This window comes from Hoplias malabaricus, chromosome 2 (assembly GCF_029633855.1).
Source record: "Hoplias malabaricus isolate fHopMal1 chromosome 2, fHopMal1.hap1, whole genome shotgun sequence".
In the NCBI taxonomy this organism is placed as follows: domain Eukaryota; kingdom Metazoa; phylum Chordata; class Actinopteri; order Characiformes; family Erythrinidae; genus Hoplias; species Hoplias malabaricus.
In genome coordinates, this window is record NC_089801.1 from 44616789 (window position 1) to 44634238 (window position 17450).

The 17450-nt window shown below is 44.4% G+C and overlaps 1 long non-coding RNA gene across 1 annotated transcript; it reads right to left on the reverse strand.

Annotated features, from left to right (window-relative positions):
• Window positions 1–466: 466 nt before the first annotated feature.
• LOC136686224 (uncharacterized) lies at window positions 467–2956 on the reverse strand. The gene is made up of 3 exons (XR_010800292.1): window positions 2851–2956; window positions 2684–2744; window positions 467–878 (listed from the first exon to the last, which is right to left on the reverse strand). It is a non-coding gene; the product is annotated as an uncharacterized lncRNA (long non-coding RNA).
• Window positions 2957–17450: the final 14494 nt, after the last annotated feature.

Here is a 17450-nt window from a genome sequence, read left to right on the forward strand (position 1 = left end):
ACAAGCCCTTGGTCCTGAAGTGCTCCATGCTCATCCTGGTTCCCAGAATCATACTGAATATCACTTTTAAAGGGTTCATAGACCCTGCCCTAAGAATCTATCGGCTTGGATACTTAAGTACTTCTAAACATTGGTGAATTCTCAAACCTATTCACCACAGTTCTCAGAGTCCATTGATTTCAGAGGTCCGGGCAGAGGCCGGTCAGCGTCACTTCCTTCTATGAAGGCATCTATGTGGGTGTTCAGGAAATGTTCCTGTCACCTCTTGCTCCAGGTAAATGTCTTCCCGAACATGAGAAATCCTAGACGAGCCCCCAGAGGGTTTTATATATTTTCTTTACCATTAAAACGTAAATGCAGAAGTTTAACCACCACCTTTTTCCAAGCTCAGAGAAACAGAATTACTCACAGACACAAAGTCTCTGTCGATGAATCTCAGTTTATTTCTTGTTAAGACACGCTACAATCCATCTTACATAAGCATTTGTGTACATGCAAACAACTTCATGGTTAATTACTAGTCAGATTATATTTTCCCATTAGTAATTATAACTATTTGATACATGAACTAAAGAACATTAGTGTATATCTATTGTCCAGACAAAACTAAGAAAGAGCAAATTTAAGACTAGAAGAGACAAGTTTTCTGTGAAGCTGCCACTGTACACACACACACACACACACACACACACACACAAATGCTCTTTAGAAAAAGCTGCTTCAAAATATTTTATGGCACTTAAGAATTTGCTTAGATTTGCCATGATATTTTGATCTGAAGAGGTTTGAATGTAGTTTCCTGAGGAAAGACACTGGGTGTGGTCTCTCAGTCACATGATTCATCTCTGTCTGAGGCTCCTCCTCCACGTCTTCATAGTCTGTAAAATCAATCCATTATTATCACTGAGTGAGGACACTCAGCTCGCTCAGAGACAGAGACTCTGACGCTGCGTTTCACTCAGAAATACGTCATGATACAGAAGGAAAAGGAGCCCACTCCACATTCACACAAACATTAAACTCGGAGTCAATATTTTTGCTGTTGGCCTCTGTTTGTTCAGCTGCTCTTTAAGGTCATGGGAGTGAAATAGTGCATACCTTTATTTCAACAGAAATGTTCATTATGTCAGTTATTAGGTCCTTCCTGTGGTCACTATAAGCACAGCACTCATTTTTGAAATTGTTTCTAAACTCAGAGGCCAGATTACATATCCCTAGTGACAGTAAGTGGGTTAAATAAATAAATAAATAAATAAATAAATAAATAAAATTCAGGGTCTCTACATACTCTAGGCCAGTTGTTCTCAAACTTTTTAGACCAAGTACCACCTATGATTTTTACCACAGACTTGTGCACCCCTGGTTCTTCCTCTTTTCTGGGGGCATAAGGCAAAATCTTGCGTGAATTTTTGCATGCTTTTGTTGCTTTTTTGTTTAACTGGATATTTGCAATGTTTTACACAATTATAGTGGGAATACAAATACATACTAGGCCTGAACTGAATGTTTTAAACACTATTATACATTCATGAGAACATAAAATGTATGGGCAATAAGCATTTTGAAAGAAATAAAGAAACAGGTAAATTTTAATATCAGTCATGTGCTTCAATAGGCTACAGGTGAAAACAGCCTGTTACACCTGTTTACACATAAAAACCTTTGATTTTCAGTTATGAATAAATTCCTTAACTAAATAGTACATAATTCATTTTTCATTTGGTGTACCACCTCCTGCTGCTTCATGTACCACTAGTGGTACACATACCACAGTTTGAGACCCACTGCTCTAGGCTTTCTCTCACTTTGCTCATGGCAGAGAAACTGCATTTGGAGGTGTGGTCCCCAAATCATGGAAACAGATGATTAAGGCTGCTCCATGAGTTATATTGACTTATTTTTGCTGTTTCAGATTTCTTAAGGTAAAACTAACTCTAAATTCGGGAGATGGCTAAAGGCATGAAGGCCAAAAGTGCTACAAAACTAAACTCCACGAGTTACAAATGAGTTTCTGTTGTATCTGTAACACTTATTGAATAAATGCTGATCCATTTTCGCCACATACAAACAGTAGTTTTTTCCTCAAACATACTGTTCCAACTTTAAAAGACGCTGAGCTTTTCCCCCCAATTAATATGATTGGCTGATGAAGTTATGCATCCTCATTATTTGGGTGTTCTTTGCGTTTGCAAAAACAGAAGTGTTTTTCCAAGATTTTGACTACCATCATTTTCTAGCTCTTTTTGTGGCTTGGAAATGATTGCTTGTAAATTGTATTTGTATTGTCCAAGCATTGCATTTTGTAACTCAGCAGACTTTAAATGTTTTAACGTTTTCCAGCTAATATGTTTTAAGTATCTGTTAGCTCTTGGTTCAGTTTTATTAATCCATAGATTGAGTAATACATAGTCCATACGGTGAGTCTTGTTTACTACACAAGAGTCTTGTACCGACACATATTGAGGGCAGAATAGTCAGTCAGCCTTGTGACTGGTCAGAGAAGATGAGGACCAAAAGATTGGACGAAAATTGTGCTGAGTGTTAGGACAAGGATTGGGCAGCCCTGCTGTAGATCATGTAAAGATATTTTCAACAAGTTTCCTGTGCCCTTCATTTAAATCAGTTCCTCCACCCTCCACACTCACATTTATCTGAAATGTCCACAACAAGATCAGACACTCACCTTTTTCGCCTCCACCACCCTGTCCAGCAGTGACCACATCATCATAGCACTTTTCTGTCCACTGCACCAACATGGAGATCAATGAGAACAAGAAGAAACAGAGCTGACATTGGGACTGTGTTGAAGCTTCAGTTGAACATTATTTATCCACATGAAGAAAACATTACTTGTCATAATGTTGGAGCTTGGTCCAGTGGGAACAGCATCATCATAGTTCTCTGTCATGTCTTCTGTCCAAATGTAGAGACAGAGGACATTAAATCAGCCCCAGTATCATCAGTGACTGTGTTCATGTTGGAGATTACAGTGTTGTTCCATTACAAGTTGTACCTGTTCCTCCAGGTGAGTTCTGGTCAGCGCTGATGACATCACCATAAATCTCTTTTATTTCGTCTACGCCAACACATACAGACACATTTACAAAACATGTTGTAGTGATGCCCTGTGAAGGACTGGCGTCCCCTCCAGGGTGTATTCCCGCCTTGCGCCCGATGATTCCAGGTAGGCTCTGGACCCCCCGCGACCCTAAGTTGGATAAGCGGTTACAGATAATGGATGGATGGATGGATGTTGTAGTGACTTGTAAAGAGAAATCAGTAGAAATCAGTGAAACTCCATCAATTAGCCAAATAGCTCCATTGACCATACAGAAGCACTTTGTAGTTTTAAAATTACAGATTGTAGTCTAAATGCTCTGCATTTTTTTCTTCCAGTGGTCACAGGACACTGTTCTTAGTCCAGCACTATGTCCAGTCCAGAGGCTGAAAGAAAAGAAGATATTCAAGTCATTCGACGCGTTATTAAAACTTCATACTATGAGCTAATTCAAGACGTCTCCTGGAAGCTTTGATGAAGTCTATGAGGTTTTCCTTTGTTTGTCGGAGGGAAGAAGGAGCGTCTCTTTGTTGTTTCAAAGTTTCTCGGATTTTCTTGCTGTTTGTCGTCTTCTCCGCTTTCTTTCGTGGACCGTTACTTCTGTCGAGCTCTCGGGACTGCTGTCGAGCTCTCGTAACTGAAGTGCGAGCAGTCGAGCTGCTGTTTTTCAAAGTCAGCGCGATCACGCCCTAACGGGAGGCATCCTTTCCTGATTGGGCACAAGTTCAGCCTCACGTGACCCTCACGAGGGGGAGAGAGTAGGAGGGGGTTTGAATCAGTGATTTACACAGAAAGAATATAGATTTCGCGTATCGAAATTTCTTATACATGTTATCAACATATAACAATGAGTACACTGGACTGTTAGCATCAAACATCCACATAAGATCCCATCTTGAGTACGTTGTTTACATCCAATTCATGATGATACGCTGGAAAAGAACATTAATCCGTTTTCTCTATTCAGAGACAGAACTTCTTTTCATGATAGAAACAATCGACAATATACAACATTTCATTAGAAGGTGGGCATTCATCTGAGGACACAGAAAGTGGCATTAATACATTTGTTTATACACATTTAATCAGAATTTGACTATTTTCCGCTATTGTTTTAGGCGACTCCACACGAGGCGTAGTTTCGCCAGTATCCATTTGGGGTCGCTGTTGGTCCATGTGTAGGTTGTCGTGTAGATGAGTCAATGGGGTTCAACTCGAGGTCACCCCTTCTAAACATCTGCTGATTCCCGTGGGAGATAACGAGAGACATTGAGGTGCCACTTCGTCATAAACGGGATTATAACCCTTCCTTTTGTTTGAGGTTCCTGTCTCTTAAAAGCATTATAAAAATCGGTTATCTCGACAGTTCCTGGCCATGTGTCACTTGAAAGTGTTCTTAGGTGGGTGCATGTGTGTGGGGGCTGCAAGGCCTTTGCCCCCTGCGGTTCGTGGAATGCTGACTTCGGGACCAGATGAAAGGTCCTCTTCAGAATGGAAAAGTTTTAATTAAAACTTTTCATTTCTTCATTTATATTCTGTCCATATCTATCTTCGGTCCATACTCCACTACATTCCCCCCTTTCTTTTCAGTTTTATGGTTCGGCAGGGATCATGGAGCTGGAAAGAACTTTTGCTGTGGAGGAAGGTGAGATCAGCAAGCATATTCAAACACATTTCCAGAGCTGATGTATTCCTATTAGTGTATGGGTGTATATGGAATGTGTATGTTTGCATGCTGAAGGGATTCTAGTTATTTAGGGGTAGGTCTTGTTCAAACGCAACCTCGAGAGCTGATTCTTTGACATGGCCTTCGGCTTCATATCTAAAACTTGGGGGTTCACATCTCTGGGCCCTTTTATGTCTACCGAATTTGACCATTTTATTAGACCAAGTTTCTAACCTGCTCTGGAGGGCTCGAGTGCGTTTGAAATAGAACCAAGCTATACCAAAGGTCAGAAGATATCCTAATCCTACCAGGGTAACTAGTAAGGTGTCCGGAGTGGACCATGCATAGGTGACAGGCGGAACTGGCCATAGGGGTTGAGACGACAGTTCTCTAAGAGTGTTATCTATGGGGGTTAGATCAATGACTTGGGTTCCCTCATATTCTAGGCGAGTTAGTGTTTTAGTATCTAGCTCGATGGTGTGTTTGGAGAAGAACTCTGAGATTTCTATGTCGCTCTCATATTGGTCAGGGTTTAGATGATACAGGGCCAGGTCTCCTACATGTAAGATTGCGTTTACGGGGACGTCTACCCAGAAGGTTCGGCTAGGAAGGAGTACCCTTTCTGAGGTGTCATGTTGATCATAGGTTAGTAGGGCCTCTCTAAAGGGGGTGTTAACCAACCAACGATTTCCAACAATTTCAGCTTGAGTACTGGTTACCAAACGTCGGGGTGTGACGACTACCGGGCATTGAGTATTACTCATCATAGGCTTAAGGCCACAGATCCCATTTGTGCTGTCACGAATGAAAGGTTTGCTAGGGCACAAGTAGTGAATGTCTTTAGTGAGTGTGCACATAAGCAAATTGGGTACCAGATATAGGTCAGGGTTATCGTCTTGGTATGCTACAAGAGATGTTGTTTTCACACGAACATAGGCAGAATCTTGCCAGAAGCCAACGTTGACAACATCTTTCAAACGGTATATGTTTTCAGGCGCCATTATGGGAAGGTTAATAATGAATGCTAATTCTCGGTCTTGAGGATAAATTGGGATGGCGCTACCTAAGGTATAGGCTAGGTGGGCCTGGAGGTCAGTAACTACTTCTCGAGTTGCTGTAGATAAAATATCTTGTACTAAGGATAGAGGCACCAGGTAGGGAGGAATTCTCCCCATGGCTAGGCTATCTACAGAGGAGCTGATTTCTTGTAGCATATCAGACAATAACATATTCACAAGCTGGATGTGGGCAAGGTCAAGTTGTACTACTGAAAGCATAGAGTTAACTGTCTGGAGCGTTTTGTTCAAGGCGACACTGTGAGCGTTGAGCACTACGACGGTGCCATGTAGGGTTTGCCCAATTGTTTGCAGGTGCTGCTGCTGTTTGTCTAATTGGGTTTTAATGTTCGGAATTTCCGCTTGCAATTCCCTTACTTGACGTTTAACAGTGGCTACATTGACGGCATTGACGGCGGACGTTCCGAGACTCAGTAGTGATCCCACAGTTGCAGCTGCCATTAGCAATCCGCCTATGAAGCGTTTAGGTCGTTTATTAAAACCATTTAGTTCTGATTGCGTTACGGTGAACTTTTGTAGCTGGCGGAGCATGTGAGTTACATCGGCTTCAGCATGACTGATAGCTTCCTCAGTCCATCTAACTCCATTCCGGCCAGTCTGCAGAGTGGTTATCGGTAGGTTTTTGCTACACGCTTCGGCGGGATTCAACTGTACAAATACTCTCTGGGTATGGAGGCGGCAATTAGTGATTAGCAGTCCCGGCTGGTCTTTCAGTATTATTCCTGAGTCAGGACCCGGTTCAATCACTTCAGGGAGCACGGCGGTTCCTAGGGAGCCGACGATCAGGAGAATGAGCAGCGGGGCCATCCTACCGGAAGAGATGCTCATGGTTAGATTTAGGGTATTTACGGCGAGTCGTTTAGACAAATTATAAAATTTTTCACGATACCCCCCTTTTGATAAAAGTTTCCTAGGGTAAACACTCTATAATAATTGACGATGAGGGACTAGGGTCTTGCACCCTGAGTTTCCTCAGTCTGGTTAGAAGCTCGTTGCCTGCTAAAGAGTGAGAGAAAAAGAGAAAAGGGATAGGAGAACTAAGGTGTGAGTAGAAGGTTGTAGTTGTTTGTTAACTAACACCCTTCCTGCCTTTGGTTCTGTCGTTTACGATCTAACACAAGCGTTAGTATCCCCTACAAGTCCCATGGGGGTTGTGTGTGGTCGGATTTGGTTGCGGTGGACCCATTTGAGTTCAGTACTGCCCCGAGCTTTGTTTATTTTGATCCTGTAAACAACGGGGGACAGTTTGTCTGTTATCTTATAGGGACCGGACCATCGGGGTAGGAATTTGCGGCCCAAATTCCCCCCTGTTTTTCGCGACCTTCCAACAGGTTGGACAAAGATGTAGTACCATACTTTGTCCCCTATTTGGAGTTCGTCGTGGGATGCTTTGTGATCATAGTATGCTTTGCGACCTTCTGCACTTTTTTCCAGTTTCTGCTGGGCGAAGTGGCTTTGAGGTGTTTCTGCAGATCCTCCATATACTGATGAGTGGTGTAGGCTATGGCTACGCTAGCTTCACCTGGCTGATATAACAGATGTAGAGGCAGAGTCATTTGTCTCCCTGTCATCAACTCAAAGGGTGAGACCCCGACCGCGTCGTGTGGGGTCGCCCGTATGGCCATCAGTACGAGGGGAAGTTTGACATCCCAGTCTCGTTGGTTTGCTGCTACGTACTTTCTCAGTATGCTAACAACAGTTTGGTTGGCTCGCTCTACCTGACCTGAGCTTTGAGGATGGTAGCTAATGTGAAGGCTGGCTTTTACTCCTAAGAGTTGCCAGAACTGCTGCATGACCTCAGCTGTGAAATGTGTCCCTCTGTCAGAGTCGACACGGCTGGGCCAAACCGTGAGAAGACATGGTTCATCAGTAAGTATGCAGTGGTTAGCGCTGTGTCATTCGGTGCGGGGAGGCATTCTACCCATTTAGTGAATGCACACGTGACTGTGAGGAAGTACTTGTTACCTCTTACTGTTCGAGTGAGTGGTCCAACCCAGTCTATCTGGAGGTTTGACCAAGGGAAGGATACTCCTTTCTTTTGCAAGGGGGCTCTATGAAGAGGATTCGAGGGTTGAAATTGGCAACATACCAGACAGCCTTTAATGTAGTCAGCCACATCTTTTACCATGTGGGGCCAATATGCCACCTGCCGGAGCGCATGGTGTGTTGCTTTGACCCCTTTGTGTCCCGCAGATGGGGAGTCATGGGCGTGCGTCAGCACCACCCCCCTGTGGCACTGAGGAACCACGAACGTAGGTGAAGTGTGCGAGTTAGTGGCATAAACTAGCAAGCCTTTGACGACTTAGAGGGACGCTCTGGCGCCGTATAGATCTTTAAGGCCTGGTATGGTGTCAAGATCCTGTGCTGTGATGGGATATGTAGATGGGTCGGAGACATGGCTAAGCATTTTAGAAATGGATGGGTCTCGAGCTTGGAGAGTAACTAAGTCAGCGTCCGAAAAAGCAGGGTTAATAGAGACAATGGTAGGTTTAGCATTGTCAGACGACGCCTTCGTTACAGTTCGAGACCGTGTGACAGCTAGGACTTCGATGTCGGGTGGGTTTGGATAAAGGGAGGGATCGAATGTCCACGATGTGCCTTCGCGGGCCCCTTGTTTGGCTAAGCTATCTGCTTGGTCATTGAATTCTTTGTCATCTCCCGGGACTCGGGAGTGACCCTTCACTTTCTTCCAGTAGATCTGCAGGTCATGTGTGTCTACCAAGTGTTCGCATGCCGCGAAAAGCTCTTTGTGTTTAACTGGCTTTTTGTTTGACGTGGTGTAGTTGTTGGTTTTCCACAGTCTCAAGTTGCATGTGAAGCTTATGTGCGCGTAGTTGGAGTCCGTGCAGATCACCAACGTTTTTATGCTTTTCTGGACCGCAGACTGGATTGTGATGAGAATTCCTGCTATTTCAGCATATTGGGAGGACTGAGCACCCAATTTGAAACTTAGGGGTTCGTGAGGCCATCCTTTTATTCCGATAATACCCACCCCTGCCATCAGGGTGTGTTCTCGGCGGAATGAACAACCATCTACATACGCAGTGACAAGATCTTTGCATGTGTTAGGATTGAAATAGTGGTGGTTAGCCACGGTGGGTAAGAGGGTTTCTGGAGTTTGTGGCACTTGGGAAGGAATGTTTCCTTCGCATCGCCTGCAGGAAGCAAGGCCTGTGCCTAGGGGGCTCTTGTAGTTTTGCGCGTAACGTACCTCTAAGTCAAAGCTTTGGAGAGCCATTAGCCAGGATGCTACTCGAGCGTTAGTTACTACACCCTCTCGAATTCGTTGGCTGTTTAGGAAAGTGACTGGCTGATGATGAGTTTCAACAACCACTTTCTGACCACCTAGGTAGTTGGAGAAATGTTTGACTGCCCACACTGTTGCTAGTAGTGCTTTTTTGCAGTCACTGTATTTGTTTTCGGCAGCCAGCATAGTTTTACTAGCGTAGGCTGTGACACGTTTGTCTCTGTCGTGTAATTGATACAGACCGGAGCTGAGACAGTGGTCCGAGAACCCTACTTCTAGGTAGAATTCTTTGCTACTGTCAGGATAGGTAAGGCATGGAGCCGTGCACAGTTTAGATTTCAGTGCCTGCATGGCGTGTTCCTGGGCTTCGCCCCAGGTGAACAGAGTATCCTTTTTCAGGAGGTCATAAAGTGGACGAGCTAGGTCCGCATAGTTCTCTATGAATTGTCGTGAGTAGTTGCATACTCCTAAGAAACTGCGGAGTTCCTTAAGATTGGTGGGTGCTGCGAGGTTTAACACCATCAGTGCTTACGAGCAGGCCGACGTAATTCACTTTTGTTCTGCACCACTGACATTTGGAGAGTGATATTGTTGCACCTGCTGTTGTAAGCTGGTCAAGAACATGATCAATCTCGTCAATGTGTGCCTGTAGGGAGTGGTTACGCATGTCGTCCACATATATAAGGGTGCCTCGCTCGCGGGCATCAGGGCATGCTATGTTTAAGAAAATATTAAACTCCACGGGTGAGTTGGCATATCCAAAAGGGCACCGAGTGAATGTGTACTGTCGGTTTGCGAAAGTGAAAGCGAGCTTGTGTTGGTCTTCTGCTTGCACCGGGATGGTCCAGAAGCCAGAGGCTACATCGATGGTGGAAAAGTATTTAGCGTTTCGGACTGAGGGGAGTTCTTGCTCCAATTGTGTCATCGGCCATCGAGACAAGGGAACCTGTTGATTTAGTTTCCGATAGTCGATGGTTAAGCACCATTTACCATTTGGTTTTATGACGGGCCATAATGGTGCCGAATATGTGCTGTTGCAGGGTCGAATTATGCCCTTTTCCAGCAGGTCATCAATGATTTCTTGTACCGGTTCATAGGATGCCAACGGAATTTTGTATTGGCGGACAAACGTGGGTGGTGCTCCTGGACGAGTGGGAATGCGCACTGAATGAATATCAGTGAGACCACAGTCCGTTGAATCTTGGGCAAAAGATTTCTGATATTTAAGGAGCACTTCACAGAGTTTCTCACGTTCTTCTTTGCTTTGGAGGGCATCGGCCTCCTTTAGAACTTGTTCGACTTGGATACGGAATTCGGAGTCAGATCTTTCGAAGTACGTGGATTTGAAGTGTTTTCTCCCGCTTCGGGAAGAAGAGATGGTTCCTGGGAGGATTCCGGGAATGAATCTAAAGAGAGAACCGTGACTGTCATTTGATTGTCGTCAGCGAGATCTATCCTGCAAATGGCGTCGTTACTCATGTCCAGAGCTGAGAAGAGAGCAACAGCTCGTGTCGGATGAGTGTAGAACACCTTTGATTCTGGATGATCAAGGAGAAGGGATTCAGGCATTGGTCCTATGATCGGAATTCGCAACTCGAAGTCATGGAATTTCGTACTGACTAACCAACCCAGAGGGGATGAGTGAGGGATCGTCAAGGGTTGAGTGGTTTCGTTCCGTACGAATAGATAGGTGGATCTTGCTCGTGTTTCCACCAAAGGTGTGGCTTCGAGGGTGAGGCCTAGTTCAAAGAACTGAGGTGATGGTTGGAAAAGTGCATGCGCGTGGCTTAAGTGTTGGCCAGGTCGCATGACTAAGCAGATGGGTACATTTGCGGTGTTCGCAGGTACCACAAGTGAACCTTAGTTGGTGACCTGACATACCTCGGGAATAGTTTGTCCTGAGCCTAGGTTGCTGAGATCGGAGGACCAGGTTTCTGTTGGAACATCAGTCAAAGACCACAGTACACTATTGAGGGTGTCTACGTGGACGTCGAGGCGCACCAAGAAGTCACTTCCAATATAAGCATCGTGCGGCAAGTCAGGGACGACTAAGAAATAATGGGTGATTACCCTTTTGTTCCACTGGACAGTTAAAGCGCAGATTCCGTCAGTGGGTGACATCACTTTTGATGTCGGGTTAAGAGGGAAACAACAAGGACTGCTCACCAAGGAATATTTGGTTGAGTGAAGCGCAGAGCGTTAAAGAGGGTTTGGCTTATAGCGGACTTGTCAGTCCACAGAGCCAGAACTGCATTGTCCACATGATAGTCCTGCATTGTGAGACCATTCACGATAGGAAGGCCGGGAGCGTCTGTTGTGGACGGCTGTGTGAAAGTGCACAGGAATGTGTTCCGTTGTTCTAACATGGCACTAGGGGGCCAGGGAGAGACTGCTGTCTCTGGTGTGGTCGCCATGGGCTCAGTTTCCTCTTCCTCGAAGTGAGGGATCTGACTTGGTGGATCTCCTATTGATTCAGGCCGGATTTCGAGACGGCAACACTGAGCTTCCCGGTGGCGTGGGGTGCAGATGGGTAAAGGCTCACGCACTTGTGCCCAGATCTTTGACCTTTTGAAGTCAATCAGTGGTTCGAAGCGATTAAGGAGATCTTTGCCAATGAGGAAGGGAATTGTTTCGAGAGGAGACACATGGACTGGATGCACTAAAGTCATTGGTCCGATGGCTAAGTGTATTAGTGCCATAGATTGGATAGTGAGGCCTGCATGTGAATACGGCTGAATTTTAAGAGAACAGTTTTGGAGCTGTATCTCGCGATTTTCACGCCGCGCAATGGCTCGAACCTGGTGGAACAAGGCGGAAGACATGAGCGTGACATCTGATGCAGTGTCCAACAGGGCCTCATGTACTAGCCTTCTCTCCACAATGGTGGACAAATAGAATTTCTCAGTTAAGTGTCCCATAAATTGTCGGACGGGTGTGTCGCCTTCAATGACTGAAGGGTCATTTGGCGTTAAACCTTCTTTACCATCTAACTGACCAACCAAAACCGCACTGGAGGGTAGTTGCGAGTCACCCCCCTGTATCATTGGGTCTTCGGTGTTTGTTTGGGTCACGAGGAGATTGCACGGTGTGCTAGAATACGGAGCTTCGCTTGTCACTTCTCCTACATAACTTTCTAACATTTCTGGGGTGTTAGAGGATGGCTTTGGGTTAGACCGCACGGAGGTGATAGAAAGAACATCAGGCTTTTTCTTTTTCTCTTTGCAAATTATTGCAAGCATTCGGCAGATGTCCTCTAACTCCTTAGAGCTGAATTCCTTGCCTTTAAGCTTGTCTTTGGTGTGATTTTCTTTATTTTGATACCAGTATTTCTCTTTCTTTTCTCTATTAGAATCAGAAAGCTGGTTCTGAGCTGTTCGCTCATATCCCTTATGGGGATGTGATGGTTTTCCACGGCCCGCACCGCGGTTTTCTGCAGGGTAATAGTCACGACCATACCCAGCCCTGTCCCAAGGGTTCCAGAAATCTTTGTCGTGATTTCTGTCTGGCCTGCGAGGAGGGTATCGCTTGTATTGGTGTGAGGGCGGATGAGGTTTCGGGCCCTCACTAGTCCACGGAGTGGAGGAAGGGTCCAGGGCGGATCTTGGTGGCTTGGCCTGGGTGGCACCTTCTAACTCTAAATGTGGGGAGTTGGAGTCGACATTGAAGACTTGGGGTGTTTCGGACCGCCTGTTGGGAATTTGTTGGGATTTTAGGAAACCTCTGAGTGCTAAATCACGCAGCTGCCTGCTAGACAGGGTGCGAGGGCAAGCTGAGACTCCCAACTGATGACTGGTGTGGGGATGGAGGTTTTGGATAAATAGTGATTTGAAATTTAACTCTTCCTCCATTCCGGAGTCATTTCTAAGTCCGAAGTACGCCTGTCTGAGTCGGTTATAATATTGCTGAGGGGATTCCTGGCGTTGCTGTTTTATGTTCAAAGCAGCGGCCAGTTCGGTCTGTGACAGGTGATTGGAGAATTCTTCCTCCAATGCTTGGCACAGCACATCATATTGCGCTTTTACATAGTCTGGCTGACGTTCAATGAAGTTACTGACGTCTCGGTTGGAGGTCAGTTTAATCACATATAGTCTGTCATCTATGGTGATCCCGGGGAACCTTTGGAGGTAGAAGTCAATATCTTTTAGGTAGGAAAAGATATCATTAGAACCGTCGGGTTTGGGATCAAAGCGGGTTATATTACGCGCGATTTTATCTAGGTCCTTGTATGAGGGACCGTGAGAGGGTGAAGGTTGAGGGGACCAGACACTGGGTTGCAGTGTTCTGGGTCTAGCAGGGCGGTGTAAGGGACGGCTGACAGGAGACACAGGGGAAGGTGAAATACCCGTTGATACCAGAGGAGGTGCTGCAGCAGCTCTAAAGGTTACGGTCCCTGAGTCTGGTTCCTGATCCTCACTATCTTCCTGCTGGCCTTGTCTTTCTGTAGCGGCACTAGGTGGCACATCAGGTGTGACCTGGGGTAGTGTGTTCCCTTCAGCTATTTCGCTTTGAAGTTGACTTAACTCTGCCTCTACCTTTGCCTGTTGTCGCTGTGATACCTCGAGCTCACGTTCGCTGGCTCTGAGCTGTACTACAGCGAGGAGGGCTATTTGACCTAATGCCTCAGTTCAGGGCTTGCCCTTGAGGATGTCGGTTAAGTGGTTCTCTACCCACTTAGCCACCATGTGGTCACGATGGGCCTGTGAGGCTTTCTGCACCGTCTCTGCGAGTCCAGGCATCACATCATTGGTGATGTTGGTCAGAACAGAGAATGCCTCATCCCACAAACCTTCTACATATACTTCAGAGGGAAAGGTTCCTTCTGCCATGTTAGCTGTGTTTTAACTGCGAGGTGTAACTTACTTCTATTTAGTTCGGATTAATTCTGTTAATCCCTTTCCTAACTAAATCGAACTAACTTCACCTGTACCGAGTGCTCTAAGAGTAACTGCTAGTATGTATGGTGTTAGAGTTCACTTGTGAATCTCTAAGGGAAGTCTGTTAGTAGGAGAGGGTGGAATGACAGTTGCTATATGCAAGTGAGCAAAAGAGGAGAGAACACTATTCAAAAAAAAAATGTTTCAATAATTGAAATTATTAAAAATTTTGGATTAAAGAATTGTCGAAAAATTTGGATTAAAGAATCTTAAAATTAAGTAAGATTTATTACTAGATATAATTTCCAATTAAGGAATTAGGAAAGTAAAAGTATTTTCCGAATTAAAGAATTAATAAGAACAGCTAACTTAAAAGACTCTCTCTTTTAACTGCGTTTGTGATCTGGTATCAAGTTAGAGTGTCAATCTCTAATTACTGCACACTGTCTGCTATAGTTGTATCAACTTGTTATGCTTCCAAGCCTTTACTTGTAATTATTCAGATGTGCAGAGTTTAGAGACAGCCACTAGAGCTATAATACCAGGTCTTATCAGTGTGAACTGGTTGACAATTTCAATTGCGATAGCAAGTTTCTCCACTAGAGGGTACTGAAGGTAAGTCTGAATGGCAACAGCAAGCTTCAGTATTTAAGTTGAACTTAAATTGTAATACCAGACTGGGACACCAGAGGGCGACAAGCAAGTTACAATGCGGCGGGAGGTCGAATCCGACGGCAAAGTCTTAAAAGCGGAGTTTCGCGCAGTTTAGAGGTGCCCAGGCCTCAATTTAATGCATGCAAAATGGCGCAGTGCCGCGCTCTTTCAAAAACAACCAAGCTTATTTTCTAACCGGAATATACCACAACAGTTTTTCAAAAGTAACAAACACAAGATGAAATTGCCCACATCAAGCTTTGAATCTCAATCGTTATTCAGCAACACAAACAGCGGAAAGTATTTAATAAACCCAAGCTGAGATTGTTTCAGTGTTTTGCAGTTTGTGCATTAAAAGCCTTTTTCCTGGCCTCGCGTGGGCGCCAAAATAAAATAATTTTATTGGTATATGTAGCGTATGTTAGGTTTTAATCACACGTCACGATACCTTTGTGAATAAATATTTAATATATATATTTATAATTTGTGTTTATAGCGTTGACCTTATTCAAACTCCTCTGATCTCTGATATTTGACTTAATGATATTAATTAAAGTTTATAATTGGCTTAGGCAATTAAAACATTAATAATTAGTTTGAGAATGAATAATAATCATGGTAAATGAGTACGTCAGGATTTTCAGGAAAATAATGAACAAATTGCAAACACTGTGATTTCAAATAATGAGAGTTTTATTAATAAAGAGAAGATATTTAATTAACATAGCGTAGCCTTGTAATCTCACGGTATCACCGCAGGGAAAACCGATTTTGACCTTAAGGTGGGCTAGGCACTGCTGGCTTGTGATTAAAGTGTTGCTAACTGAGGTTTAATTAATATAAAATGTATCAAGAAACTTAATTCAATTTTTCAGCTCTGGATATGCGTAAGTTTAGCTTACTTTTCATCGATTTTCTCCACACGTTGCGTACAGAGGCTCTCTGAGGTCCTGGGAGTGATGGCGTCTTGTTTGATTTCGCGGTCTCGGAAGTTTCCAGGCTGAGTCAGCGTGGAGGTTTCTTCGTCGGTTGAGTCGCCTTGGCGTACTCGGAGCGTGATGACGCCGGCGGCAGGATCCTCTGGCTCAGTGTCGTGAGTAGGAGTGTCCAACTATATGGACGTTTGGACCAAAGTTTCGCTGGTTACTGTGGATCCAGAACTGAAAATCGATTCAATAAACTTACTTATTCTACAACTTTCTGGTATCTCGGCGGTGTTTTTCTTACTCTGGCCACGAATAAGTTCACCTGCTTTGATCGGTCGTGAGATTAAACTTAGATTGGGCTATAAGACATAAACACGATTAAAAGAAAAGAAGATATTCGAGTCATTCGACGCGTTATTAAAACTTCATACTATGAGCTAATTCAAGACGTCTCCTGGAAGCTTTGATGAAGTCTATGAGGTTTTCCTTTGTTTGTCAGCGGGAAGAAGAAGCGTCTCTTTGTTGTTTCAAAGTTTCTCGGATTTTCTTGCTGTTTGTCGTCTTCTCCGCTTTCTTTCGTGGACCGTTACTTCTGTCGAGCTCTCGGGACTGCTGTCGAGCTCTCGTAACTGAAGTGCGAGCAGTCGAGCTGCTGTTTTTCAAAGTCAGCGCGATCACGCCCTAACGGGAGGCGTCCTTTCCTGATTGGGCACAAGTTCAGCCTCACGTGACCCTCACGAGAGGGAGAGAGTAGGAGGGGGTTTGAATCAGTGATTTACACAGAAAGAATATAGATTTCGCGTATCGAAATTTCTTATACATGTTATCAACATATAACAATGAGTACACTGGACTGTTAGCATCAAACATCCACATAAGATCCCATCTTGAGTACGTTGTTTACGTCCAATTCATGATGATACGCTGGAAAAGAACATTAATCCGTTTTCTCTATTCAGAGACAGAACTTCTTTTCATGATAGAAACAATCGACAATATACAACATTTCATTAGAAGGTGGGCATTCATCTGAGGACACAGAAAGTGGCATTAATACATTTGTTTATACACATTTAATCAGAATTTGACTATTTTCCGCTATTGTTTTAGGCGACTCCGCGCGAGGCGTAGTTTCGCCAGTATCCATTTGGGGTCGCTGTTGGTCCATGTGTAGGTTGTCGTGTAGATGAGTTAATGGGGTTCAACTCGAGGTCACCCCTTCTAAACATCTGCTGATTCCCGTGGGAGATAATGAGAGACATTGAGGTGCCACTTCGTCATAAAGGGGATTATAACCCTTCGTTTTGTTTGAGGTTCCTGTCTCTTAAAAGCATTATAAAAATCGGTTATCTCGACAGTTCCTGGCCATGTGTCACTTGAAAGTGTTCTTAGGTGGGTGCGTGTGTGTGGGGGCTGCAAGGCCTTTGCCCCCTGCGGTTCGTGGAATGCTGACTTCGGGACCAGATGAAAGGTCCTTTTCAGAATGGAAAAGTTTTAATTAAAACTTTTCATTTCTTCATTTATATTCTTTCCATATCTATCTTCGGTCCATACTCCACTACAGGGGTCAGCAGGTAGGCACCTCTCTTTATTCAGTGTTTTGCTTAATTAAACCAATAACACCTCTGGAGTTCTCAACAAGTATGTCTTATGTCCCACCCCTCCAAGTTTTTTTTTAAACAAATTATCAGCCTTTTAACCACATCATCCTCCCTGGTGACTAAGGATGTACCTAGCCCCACAAGCACCTTTAATGCACGTTTAGTGCTACCGGGACTCTATACTCTACCTAAAGAACATACACACCATAGTCCTATATTCCACTGATACGCGTAAATTCACACTGGACTCCCTGGTGACTGAGGTTATACTAATCCCTACTGGCCCAATTTATGTGTGTTCAGTGAACTTTGTACAGTACATCAAGCACAGAAACTTCAAGGCAGCGG